Source organism: Lactuca sativa, chromosome 8 (assembly GCF_002870075.4).
Source record: "Lactuca sativa cultivar Salinas chromosome 8, Lsat_Salinas_v11, whole genome shotgun sequence".
NCBI classification, from domain to species: domain Eukaryota; kingdom Viridiplantae; phylum Streptophyta; class Magnoliopsida; order Asterales; family Asteraceae; genus Lactuca; species Lactuca sativa.
In genome coordinates, this window is record NC_056630.2 from 233,283,319 (window position 1) to 233,296,957 (window position 13,639).

Genomic DNA, 13,639 nt, shown 5'->3' on the forward strand with positions numbered 1-13,639 from the left:
AACATGATCACTCATAGTCTTAGGCAGTCTCCATCCTGAAGTTCATTTTAGAAATTCATACATGGTTCAACGATCATAATCTCGTGTATACGAGTCGTATATAATTATGATTTAAAAGGTAGTCGAATAACTGATTCTTCTTTAAGCTCACATCCCATCGAGGAAAAAGAAGTTAAAGTGGAATCGTCAATTCTAAACCTGTAGAACCTTGATTATACATTCATCAGTGACAGATCAACCGTATCGATCTTTGTATTTGAACTTGACGTACTGTACGAGTGGCACTTCAGGGATTTCTTCGGAAAGGAAAAGAATTATGATGTACTCCATTCATGAGTAATTGGTGTTCTGATATGACGGCTTTGCTGGAAAGGCGATTTCGAAGAAAGAGATGTACGTATGAAACTGTTTTTGTGAGAATCAAATTGAATCAAGTCGTATGATAATGTCGGAATAATAAGGAAACTCAAAGACAGTAGATTTGAACATAAGACGTTTACCGACAAAACACAACCATGCAACCATCAACAGAGTTACAGTACTTTAGACTACTACAAGACTATTGCTGAGAATAAGGTATACTACAAAGGCAAGTATACGCAGCATGAGCATCCCTATACCGACGGGATCCCGCAAAAGACAAGGCTCTGGTTGCACTAGTTTTGGATGGTTTATAAGTCTGTTACAACGAAACGCCTAAATTACATTAATGTGGGTTCAGAGTAGGTTCTCCTGCAACTGTGGTCCTGAGAATCCTACCGTCTATGCCAGAATTCTTTGTGATAGGGCAATCCTTCTTGAGGTGCCCCTATCTCCTCGCATTGGTGGCATGACTGGCTAGTGCTAGCCTTAGTGGCGGGAGTGAGGTGTTCAACCAGTGTTATGTGGACACGAGTGCCTTCCTCATTACCCCACCTTGGAAAATGCTTCCTAAAGCGTTCTGCAGGAGTTGCAACTTGTTGTGGCATGGAAAGTCTTTGGGATCTCTTGCGCTCTTTTAGGGATTGACGATATCGTCACTTCCTTTCGGTCTTATGGCTTTGCAAGTCTATGACTGTTGCCATTTGTTGGTTTCCCGGTTTGGTACTACCATCGTAACTATTGACTCCTTTGTCAGTCTTACTTGTGTTGCTTGAGTTTATGTGTGTAAGGAAAGTTGTCACACCAGCTGCTACTGCAGCTTGTAATGTAGCGGCGTCGATATGGAGGATGGGGGTTTCGTTGCTTCGCTGATTGTTTCCGGAGTGAGTGCTTCTGGTCCATTTGTTCCTCTTGTTCCTTTATGAATCTAGATCCTAATGTGCGTGTTTCAGCAGACCTTCATTACTGCGCCTATCACTTCGACTGATCGGGATCGTGTGGTTTTGGGTTTAATTACTTATGTTCTTCTAAATGTTAGCATATTCACTTGATGCATTAGGGTAGCTATGTTTTGAAGTTCATGGTTGAATTCACTACTAGTTTCTGAGCTTGGATTTGACTTGTTGTATGCGTGGTATTTCTAAATGATCTGTTGGGGGATACTACGGGAAGGTTGTAAAGATTCCTCACATGAGTACTTTGGGGTTTTGAAACTAGAAACCAATTGGGGTTTGTGTCTGGTTTGTCATTATGAATCGATCATGTTTCATTAGTCGATGGTTAAAGAGAAAGGGTCTTTTATAACACATTGAACTGGTATGGATAGGGCCACACCAATCCACGTCGAATGCCGATGTTAGTATTTCTCATTGTAAGACGCTTGTTAGTGGGATAGTGAAATATACATATGTGTTTTTAGTGCTTTTTAGTCTATCTCTATTATTACTGCTATGAAAGTTTTGTTGAATGATTGGGGTGTTTGTTCGAGTAGATTTTTAAACTTGTGACTCACGGAACTCCTCTGCATCCCTAATTTCAAATGGAATCTATGCAAATAAGTTATCGAGGAGAAATGTACCCAGATTAACCATGGAGTCTGCAATAGCCTCCCCTTGGCCCATTGCGAATACTTGGCCTCCTTCACCAGCATTCATGACGTTTGACTCTGGGCAGTCCCTTCGGAAGTGTCCTGTTACTCCGCACTCATAACAAGCATGGTCTATTGCTACATTTGTGGCTGGAGAAGTTGGTTGGGCTAGTTCTCTGCAGTAGCGGATGGTGTGTCCCTTTTTATTGCACCTAACACAATGCATTTCACGGCAGGGTCCGTGATGATGAAAGTTGCATCGGTTGCACTTAGGCTGGTTGCCGTTGTACGACCTTTTGGTTGTAGGGGTATGGTTTGTTGATTGCTTTTTGGCGTTTCTTTGAGTTGATTTGCCTCCCTTCTTGCTCCAGGGTTTTTTTTTTCATGTTCTTGTGTTCGCACCTTGCGGTATTCTTATAGGTATCTACTGGTAGGTGGTTTCGATTGTTTCTTTGATTAGGATTTTTGATATCGTTTCCTTCCCTGCTTGAGTTGACAGAGTTATTGTATGCTATAATGGCTGTCACTGTGGCTATAACTGTAGCTTGCAAAGCGGCGGTGTCCAATTGTAGGAACGGGGTTGCGTTGGTAAGTTGATTATTTCCGGCCCTTGCTGTGGCGCTAAAGTTTGCTTGAGACAGTGCAGCTGTTACTGCCACAGAGATAGCAGATTGCACTATGTTGGGGTCATATCGAGGAGGTGGTGGTGGGTTTGCATTTCTACGTGCTGATCTACGAGGAGACATTGTTCTGATAAGGAAATAACAAGAAAAACTATAAGTTTTAATGATTCGAAAGTCGCGCATTAGCGATTTGTTATATTAGAAGTTTTGTTTATCCTTGAATAGGGTTTTTAGTTCGACTCATCAGGAGAGTAGATAAACTCATGAATTTGAGGGGTATGCAAAGGGTTTAATAAAGGAAATACATCATACTCATCAGGAGAGTAGATAAACTCATGAATTTGACCTATCTAAAGGTCTCCGATTACAAGGTTAAGAAAAGTAAGGACTTTAACCGAGGTCTTATGCTATGACAACGCTTTGGAAGTCAGACAGGTATTATTTGTTACGCGATTTGGCTACATGGGCCTTAGGTTCCGCCAACTGACGCTCCATCTCGAGCATACGTAGTTCATGTCTTGCCTGGCTTGCCCGAAGTTCTATCACTTCGGTTTGAGTTGCCGTTAGTTCTCTCTTCAACTCTTCATTTCGATTTACGATTCTGTTGTGAGCTAATTCTAACTGTCGGATGCGAACTGTGTTGACTCCAGTGTTCGCATCGTTCTCCTCAGTTCGATGGATGGTCGTCCGTCCTTGTTCACCAATGTGAGAAATCCGACGAACCAATATAGGGAGGGCTCTGTCTGCTGAGCCTCCCTCGCTTAGATTGTGGAAGCTTCGGTCTCCGTTGAATAGAAGGGGTTGACCTTGTTCGCGACTCCACCTATTCAGGTTAGTTGCCCAAAGGGGCGTCGAGCCATGAAATTCCGGTCGAGGATTAGGAATTTAAATTGGAGCCGTTAAGGGTAGGTTATCGTCCTCGAGATCTGAGTCTGATTCTTCTTGCATTCCTTCTTCAGGATCAATCTCTATCCTTTCTCCATTACCTTGGTTGGGGTAGTAGGGGTCACCGGGGTGATGGAATCCAGCCATTGAGTCTATACGAGAATAGGGTTAAGAATTGACTATAAGCTAAAGCACATGGAATTTACCCTTAAGTTTAATGGTTGTAGGCACTTGAATACTCCCTTAGTATTCTTTAACGATACGCTTTTGGTAAGTTTTAAATTTGTGTTCCATTGCAGACACTCCTTGGCATACGTTAGTCGGCTCTTGGATAAATATAGTTGATCAGGCTATATTCTTCCCAGTTCCGATTACATGTCCTAAGGCATACCTGCACTGCACAACTTATTTATAATACTTCTATATTGTTTTAATTATGATACTGACCCTGCTATAAATATGAAATGAATGCATGCCTACTTTACAAAAACTAAATGAATTTAATCTTTAAAAGTACGACTCTTACTCAGAGTGTTTTTGCCCAGTTGTGTTTATAGTTGAATACCAAATATGGTTTTGATATAATTAATTCACTATAAACAATGCTCTGATACAAATCTGTCACACCCCCAAACCAGAACGGCGGAAACGTTCGGGGGCGGAGGACGTCATATTCAATAACATAACAGTCCATAGAAAGGAAAGTACATACCACCATATATATTAAGGTTTCCAAAATGTTTACATAATTGTATTCGTTACATGTTCAAAAGATAAATACATAAACATCTATCAAAAGAAGTAATTAACGTCAGCACGTTTAATCCCCAAAAGTTGAATTCCAAACCTGCTTAGCGGTTCCCTGAGAATAGAAGTTATTTCAAAGAGAAAGTGTCAACAATTAAGTTAGTGAGTTCATAAGTAGTGTTTTGAGAAATGTACGCCATTCGAAAGTTCGTGTATGTTTTCCAAAAAACGCGGCATTTTCAAATGAAAAGAGTTATGATTCGTTGTGTTGAAAATGAATGTATTAGATCCAGAAAATCCCATATTTTTCCCTAATAGTTGAGATATGATTTGTTGTGTTTTCCAAGAAAAACCCTTATTTTCTTATAAAAGTATGAAATGCATACGAATGTTCGTGTTATAAGTTGTAAACAATTGCACTAGGAAAATCCCTTATTTTCCTATTAGTTGTTTGTTCTAGATGCGAAAAAAACCCTTATTTTCCTAAAGTAACTGGCAATCTCTAAGACCGAAAATCGCAAGCAACCGATGTGCTTAAAAGGTGTGGCATAGTTTTATATAACAAAGCTATATGAAGATCGCACTTGTTAGATGAAGAATAGTGTTAGTAACTACTTGTTCATAAAAGCATAATACCATAATAATTGTATATCCAATGAGTTTTATAACCATACTGAACATAATATGCCTGTAGCGATGTTCTTCAGGCGTCGTAGCATTTTGACAAACTGTCACCCCAAAGGACGGACTGTAGCTAACACTCAGGGCGCGGGATCATGACTTCCCGTATAGATCTATACACATTTGACACGTTCTCCGAACGGGAGACTCTGGTTATAGACAGGACTTGAAGCGGTACCTCTTAGCAAAAAGGTATGATTTGAAGATGTACACGTCTCACGAATTCTCAACTAAGTCTGTATTAAATTAGTAGTTTTGTATGCAGAGTTTATCCTTTTTCACAATGTTTGACAAAGCATAAATCATAAGTTCTTTGAATGCATAAAATGATTTAGTAAAGAATGTTACCCTTGTTATGATGTATTTGTATGTAAACGTATAAATAAAACATTATTTCTATTTATAAAACATTTTGTATGCCAAGAGGGTAAAACTGTGTTGTGAGGTGTTCTGCATGATGATGACTTCATAAGATAGTTAAAACAACAGTATGAAAAGTATAGCAAACGATCGATGTTTCACACGATTTTAGTCGTGTGTTTACTTGTATTTCCCCCCCTTAAAAGTGTTTAAAAAGCCTTTAAAAAGCATTTAAAAAGCATTTAAAGTGTGGTTGTAGGGGTATGAACTCACTTAATTGATTGAAGAAAACTGAGCTGAACTTCTACTCGAGAAAGAGGATATCTCGAGATTCTCGGAAAATCTCGGGAGTCTCGGGAGTGTAAAACTTTCTTCCCACCTTGGATATGAAAACAGAGCCTTTGGGATGACTCCGAGGGTTGAAACGCAGAGCTTCGGCACGAGAAAGGAATGAAATTAGCAAATTTGGCCGGCACCCTCGCACCCTTTATATAGGGGCTAGAGGACCTCGGTACGCGGGGCGTACTTTTGTACGCGGGGCGTACGAGACGTCACGGATGACCGCATCCTCGGTCGAAGCATCGGAGCGACGTGGACGAATCGGAGCCTAGCATCCAAGTACGCTAGGCGTACGAGGGTACGCGGGGGGTACGAAGGATCAGACCGCTGACTCACTCTTCGGATAATATCGGGTTTTAATTTAATTTATATTTTTATTATTTAGCAAACTTCGAAATTTCATATCTTCGTCATACGAACTCTGTTTTCGACGTTCTTTATATCCACGCGAAGGTGAGACTACGATCTACAACTTTCGTTTAGATTCCGTCAGCAAATTCCGAAATTATTTTTTTATTATTTATTTTTAAAAGGTCGGGGTAAGAAAATTCGTTAAAAATTCATAACTTTTTCATACGATGTCCGTTTTGGGCGTTCTTTTTATGTGCGCTTGCAGTTTAACGATATCTATGACTTTCATTTAGACACCTAAGGTCAAAAGGTTTTTTTTATTGAAACTTTGCATTTTTACGTAACTTTGTATTGCCGGTTTTTGTCGGAAAACTTAGAATGGTCATAACTTCTTCGTTATAACTCGGATTTTAGTGTTCTTTATATGCTTGGAAACCTTAAGACGATATCTACTACATAGCATACTCCAAACAGAGCCTTTGAATACTTCATTTTTCGATGATATTCTAATTACTTTTTCAAAGAGGTTACAAGACTCGATTTTCAATGACCTGAAACAAATAAACAACAATTTTTTTCACAAATGCCTTTGTAAGGATACTTAAAATAAATAAAATTGCTTTTTATTTTATTTTAAAAGTTGGGGAAAAAACTTATACTTACAATGCAAATACATATGAAAAACATTTTGTTGTCTGTTCCTAAGCAATATATATCATAACTCTTATGTAGCAGGTCAAAATTTTGATCATCAAACCATGCAATTAGAATCAGCACACCTCTTCTTTAAGCTTCCTTTGATTCTTCAAAAACATCAAAATGTAATTACATTACATCATGTATTAATAATCTCCAAAAGAGACTTAATAGAGTTAGATAACGGAATTTAGCTGAAGTAGAGTCAAGCTTTTGACTTTACCATCCTTATGAGGGTTCAGGTAAATTCGATAGCTTCGCAACCAATACCCCTCTTATTGGCAAAAGGAAACATATGGACTCTTTGTAAATGGTATACGAGACTATCACAGACTTAGCCTTTCTCTTTACCATTAGGTCAAACAACTTGACCATGGCCGATCCCTTTCAATTGGGAAGAGAAAGTTTTTCTGGACTTCCAATGTCACCAACGTCAATGTCCAAATAGGTTAGGGAAGTAGATCTTCCAATCTAATTTTCTTTACCAATGCTCCAAATCATTGTTGATTCAGCATCAAGCAAGCATGTAGGATCATTAAGGGTCATGTCGTGATCTATCATCAGGGAGTGACCGAAGAACCAAGTCAACAGCTAGCTACCTCGAGACTTCAACACCCGGCTCTCCCGGCTTGTCAATATGTGACTTAATCTCCAAGACCTAAGCATATATAGACTTTGTTTTCCAATAGGGATTGAGTGACTTAGAACTTATCATGTCTTGAAACTTGTGGGATAGGGAGAATTATTGAAGGAGGTGGAGGAAGTGAAGCATGATTTTCCAGTCCCATTAATGCACAACAAAGGGATTGATCTTTCACCTTGATTGCTATTTAGGATATCATCTTCATTAGGAAAGCTTATTCCTAAGGATTTGGGAAGACCATAGAAGTCTTAACAAGACATCTATAATGAGAGAAATTCAAGTTTAGTTGATTTAAAGTCCTTAACATAACACCCATTATGAAATATTGAGGCTAGGACACGACAAACTATTTAATAACTTGGAAGAGGGATGCTGTAATCCAAGCTATAGATTATTTGAAGGAAGGTAAATGACGATTTACCAATTTCCACCATGAAAAACAAACTTATTCATTAAGTTTTAATTGGATTTGAAACTCCTAGATCTTTTGAGATACATTGAACTTTCAGTGGCATGTTTAAATCTCAATTGTGCCCTCTGAAGTTTGTGACTGGGATGCTGAGGATCACAAACAAGGTGTGAATAACCATGCAAATTGACTTGATACCCTTAACTTTATCACCTAATCGATGTGCCGGTTAACCACACACGCTCCAGCGATCTATGATAAAACTTAAGTCACCCTTTGCCACACATTGTCAGTCCCATGTTAGTGTCCCATGTTAGTGTGCCGGTTAACCACACACGCTCCACTAACGACTTAACAAAGGTGCAAAGTGTAATTTCATGGGTTAGCACCATTTCACATTTTCCTAAGTAACTAAGATTGGGAATTTATAAGTGCTTAGTTACTTAGTACCTATCATTATACTTTTAATGAAGGGAGAATTATATTCCTTTCCTACCCGTTCGGCTAACAACCCTCTACAAATCAAGGAAGCGGTGGGTGAGAGTGGACACCTATTAAACTGCCATTTTATAGGCAATAACCTTATCCCCCCCTTATAGACTGGCTTCATGAATGTGGTCTACTAATGGTAAGACTAACTTTATCTTATACATATCTATATAATTAAAATTATAATAATAGTATAAGGTTGTATTTTAAACATGTAAAATACTTGGTGGTTTAATCTATTAATTAAACTATACTATTAATTTAATTAACGTTAAACCATGTCTTTATGGAGTTATTAACTCTTTTAATTAAACACTTTAGTTAATTTAATGAATTCCATAACGTTTGAACATTTAACTTTTACATGGGGGGTGAGTTTACGAATTCCAAAACTTGAGGGTATGTTTTGAAACTTTTCAAAACTCTTCAGTTTCATAACATATGAGTTTAATATAGGTTTTTAAAAATTTTAATGAAGAAACTCTTGGAAATCCATAACTTGAGGGCAAGTTATGGAGGTCATAAAACAATTTATGGAGAAAAGACTTTTCAAGTTCATAACTTATGTTTTTTAATAAAATTCATAAATGAGACTTTTCATGTAACTTGAGGACAAGTTACAAAAACACATTTTATGAATAAATTTTAGATTAATTTGGATAAAAAACAACTATCACAAACATATCTAGCAATATTCATAATCTTGATTAAACTAATATGAACAAAACAATTCAAATCAAACAATTTTCATGTAATTAGCCTAAGCATTAAGCTAATACAAAACATGAAACTTTTGACAATTATCTTTGAAATTGGATTAGAATGAACATTACCACATCAAAAACAAGTTTATAGGTTCAAAAACAGCTTAGGGTAATGATTCTAGTCCAATTCCAGCCTTAAAAGTCAAAAAAATGTTGTATGGGGCTCCTACTCGTTGAGTGTATGAACCTACTCGACGAGTACGAAGATTTTCTTCATGGACTCGGCGAGTTCACCAGTGACCTCAGCGATTCCAGTGCCCAGAATGCCAGAAAATCGATTTTTTCAGCATTTTTGAGCACTTTGCATCAAGTATAATTGAAAACAAGCCTAGGATACCACTGTTGGGTTTTGAGCATTCTAACACTCCTAAGTGTAAATGCAACCCTAAATTCTATGGATCTATGTTTTCTCTATTATACATGCAAATATGATATTTCCAAGGTACTCATCCTAACTAGCATAATAACATTGATTCATATGAATATATTGTCACACCCCAAAACCATGAATGGCTAAAACATTCTGGGGCAGAGGACGTAATGTACCGTATCACAACAATGAATATACATATCAAAAATAAAATATGAGTCTTGAAGGAACTCCATCTTCTCAAAAGCCTGGTACCTGTACCTGTCTAGTGGTGACCTAAGAACACAAGTTATTTGAAAGTGAGTATATGCTTAATGCTGGTGAGATCATAAGTATATTAATGTCTGCATTTGTATGAAAACGTCTGTAAAATGTTGTTGTAAGATGTTTTGTATAATGTTTTGTATAATGTTTATACTCTCCTAGAAAACCCTATGTTTCCTACTAACGGTAGCCTTCTACCAAGGCATCTAGTGTTTGTGTGTATGTCTCTTGTTAGAGTGTGTGTTTTCCTAATTATGACTATCATTAACCAAAATATAGTTTCTACATTACCGTGCATCGTGTGAATATTTACGAAGTGAATGTAATGGGAAAATATTATCGTACCGTAGTATTTGTAATAACTGACTACCATGGTACTAACTACCTTAAAACAAAAGGTCTTGCAAGTAACATATGATCGACCTGTATCCTGCTACCGACTCTAGTAAAACGACGATGTCAGACGCCGTAAGAAATGACATTTGGCACCTGTAGACTTGCAAGTCCCACTGTAGCGAGTAGCAAGGTGTAGGATAGTCAATCCAGTATAGATCTACATGCAAACTCATACGCTCCCCAATTAAGGAGATTCGGGATACATGAGCGGTCATGGCAGGAAGTGCCATGACCCACTCAATGGTTCACATAACTGCATGAATGTATATGTAATGAATGTGCTAATTGAAAGTGTACTCTTTCTCTGTCTAGCCTGTTCGTATTGAACTGTTCTGCGTGTGCTAGCTGTACTGTATGTTCTCTCTATCTAACATGTATAGTAATGTACTGTATGTATTACTCGTACTTACTCATTAATGAACTGACTCATTGTATGTTTCATTGTTCTAGCAATAGTATTAGTATTCTCCTCGGCTACCCCTATGGTAACTTACTAGTGTTGTAACTGGTACGTATGAACATGGATGTATACCCTTGCTACCCAAGGGTATTGAATGAACTGGAAGAACCTTTATGACTATATACGTGCACATGATATATAAATAATATTTAAACGACCTTCGGACGGATACCCGATGTCCCACTAGACCACATCTCAACGGCGAAAAGGAAATAAGGCGGGCAGACCTTCCTAAGCCTTTTAAACATTGCTTATATAACTATACATACCTAGACATGCAATTGATAATAAATATAACAGAGCTTAAGTAAATGTATTTGATAAGTATAATAATTTGTAAAACAGTTTGAAACAAAATAGTTTGATAAACAGTTTGAATAGTAAGAAAATCATTGGTTTTGTAGTTATTAATCACATGTGATTGATCTAATAACTATAAGTACTCAGCTTGTATCCCCCCATAAAGCATTTAAAAACATTAAACCATTGATTAGGGGTATGAACTCACCTGCAGTGAGTGGTACGGATAAACTGAAGACGTACGATTGCTAGGTGTCAAGTGAAGTCCTAAACACACTCTATGATCCTTGTTAACATATGATCACATATATATGTACCCAATTAGTTTTAAGTTACTAATTGATAATGATAAGACCTCATAGAACATGCTACATACCTTACATAAGTGTTATTAGACCTAAGGATGGCATCTAAGTTATTGTAGGTCAAGGCTAGGGGGTTTAGGGTTCCAAAGGACCCCATTCTTGAGTTTACTCTCCAAGAACCAACACACAAGGAGTTTATGGTTGTAAACCCTTGAGTTTATGGCCGTAAACTCCCAAGCCTTGGGTTATTTGGTGCTTTGAAGCTTTACATGTTTCGTAGAAGCATTTCCACTTGATGGTTTAATCCTTGGAAGGGTTTAGGGCATTAATTCACTCCTTTGACGAGTTTACGGCCCCAAGGCCATTTCGTTTTGGGTTTATTGCCGTAAACCCATATGGAAAGGGGTATTTTTATGTTTTCAAGTCCCATGCTCATCTAGGATAGGTTTTAGACAATTATCCACAGCTAATGAAGGCCTTAGGCATACTTTGGTACCCTTATTTGATGTTCACAGCCCAAGGACCAAAACCCTTAGAGATTACAGTCATAATCTCTCATGGGGATGCGTTTTTGGTGAATTCAAGTCCCTAAATTAAGTAGGAGTGAATCTAGGCTAGTGTCCAAGGCTTTTTGAGGGTTTAAAGCACCTTTTAGCCCTTGAGTTTGGAGTTCACGGTCCAAGAACTTCTTGGGCCGTGAACACCTTACTCTTGGTGTTCTTGGGTGTTTTCTAGTTCTACACACATTAAGTTACAAGCCTGGCATAGTTTCATTGCAAAAGGAAGGGACCTAGGCACTCATTTAGCCCTTAAAGAAGGGTTTACGGTCCAAGATGTTCTTGGGTCGTAAACTCTTAAATCTTGTTGTTTTGATATGATTTCTAGGTTCTTAAGCACATAATACACTTTATAATACAACTAGATAGAGGTACTCACGTTTTGTGACGAAAGTACGAAGATCCGTGAGAGAGAAATCGACTTTTCTCTAGTTGGAAGTGGAACTAATGAATAATTATGGCTCGGAATCATATATATACTCCTGGGGTTTTTGGCAGAAAATATTTTATTCAAGAAATGAACTCTAATATCATAGAGTTTCGAACTAACAGAGTTTCAGAAAACCCTAGTGCATCATCTCTCCTAATATAGTGTAAATCCTGAAATACTCAAACTTATACTAAAAAGTCTGACAATTTACGACAATTGTTCTGACTTCTATTGAAGTGATATTGTTTGTACAGAATAGAATTTCGGGTTGTCACATCATCCCCTCCTTAGAAGGAAATTCGTCCCGAAATTAGAATTTAAGCAAAAAAAGTAGTTACAAATAACTAAGTAGAAAGATGAGGAGATTTTAGTTTCATCTGATGCTCACGCTCCCAAGTGAATTTCGGTCCTTGCTTGGCGTTCCAGTGAACCTTCACTATTGGGATACGAATTTGTTTCGTTTGCTTGACCTCCCGGTCCATGATCTCTACTGGTTCCTCCACGAAGTTAAGGCTCTCATAGATCTCGATCTTGCCGAGTGGAATAACAAAAGTCTCGTCTGAGAGACACTTTTTCAAGTTCGATATGTGGAAGGTAGAATGTACGTTACTGAGTTTGCGCGGTAAATTTAGGCCGATTCTTGCGAGAATCTTAAAAGGCCCAATGTACCTTGGAGTTAGCTTCCCATTCTTTCCGAAGCGTATCAAGCCCTTCCAGGGTGAGACATTCAATAGAACGCGGTCGCCCACCTGGAATTCCAACGGTTTCCTACGTTTATCGGCGTAGGTTTTCTGTCGGTCTCTGGAGGCTTTCAATCGTTCACGGATCTGAACGATCTTCTCCTTCGTTTCTTGTATGATTTCCGGACCTGTGAGAGTGCTTTCAGGAACTCGTCCCTTAGCTAACTAGATATCACCCATCTCAGCCCATCACAAAGGGGATCTGCACTTTCAGCCATAGAGGGCCTCAAATGGAGCAGCCTTTATGCTCGTGTGATAACTATTGTTGTAGGAAAATTCGACAGGGGGTATGTCACACCCCAAAACCATGAATGGCGGAAACGTTCTGGGGCGGAGGACGTCATGTATAGTATCACAACAATGAAAAGTAGTAAACAAGCAACACCATCATCCATTACATTAATAATATAATTTTAAACAAGTGTGTTCTGTCAAATTATAATAGACACTAAAGTATAAATCAAAATGAAAGATGAGTCTTGAACGAGCACCATCTTCTCTAAACCTTTCATCGGTACCTGTCTATGGTTGACCTGAGGATACAAGTTATTTTGAAAACGAGTATCAGCTTTAAAGCTGGTGAGATCATAAGTATTTTAGTGTCTGAATTTTTATGTAAGTATTTGTATGTATATGAACTGTAAGTATTAAAGTGTTTTGAACATCCTAGAAAGCCCTATGCTTCCTACTAAGAGTTGCCTTCTACCAAGGCATCTAGTATCTGTGTGTGTCTCCTATAAGAGTGTGTATTTTCCCAATCTCGACTATCATTAACCAAAAATATAATTTCTACATTACCGTGCATCGTGTGAATGTTCACGAAGTGAATGTAATGGGAAAATGAAATAGTACTATGGTGTAGTATCAAATAACTCCAACCGT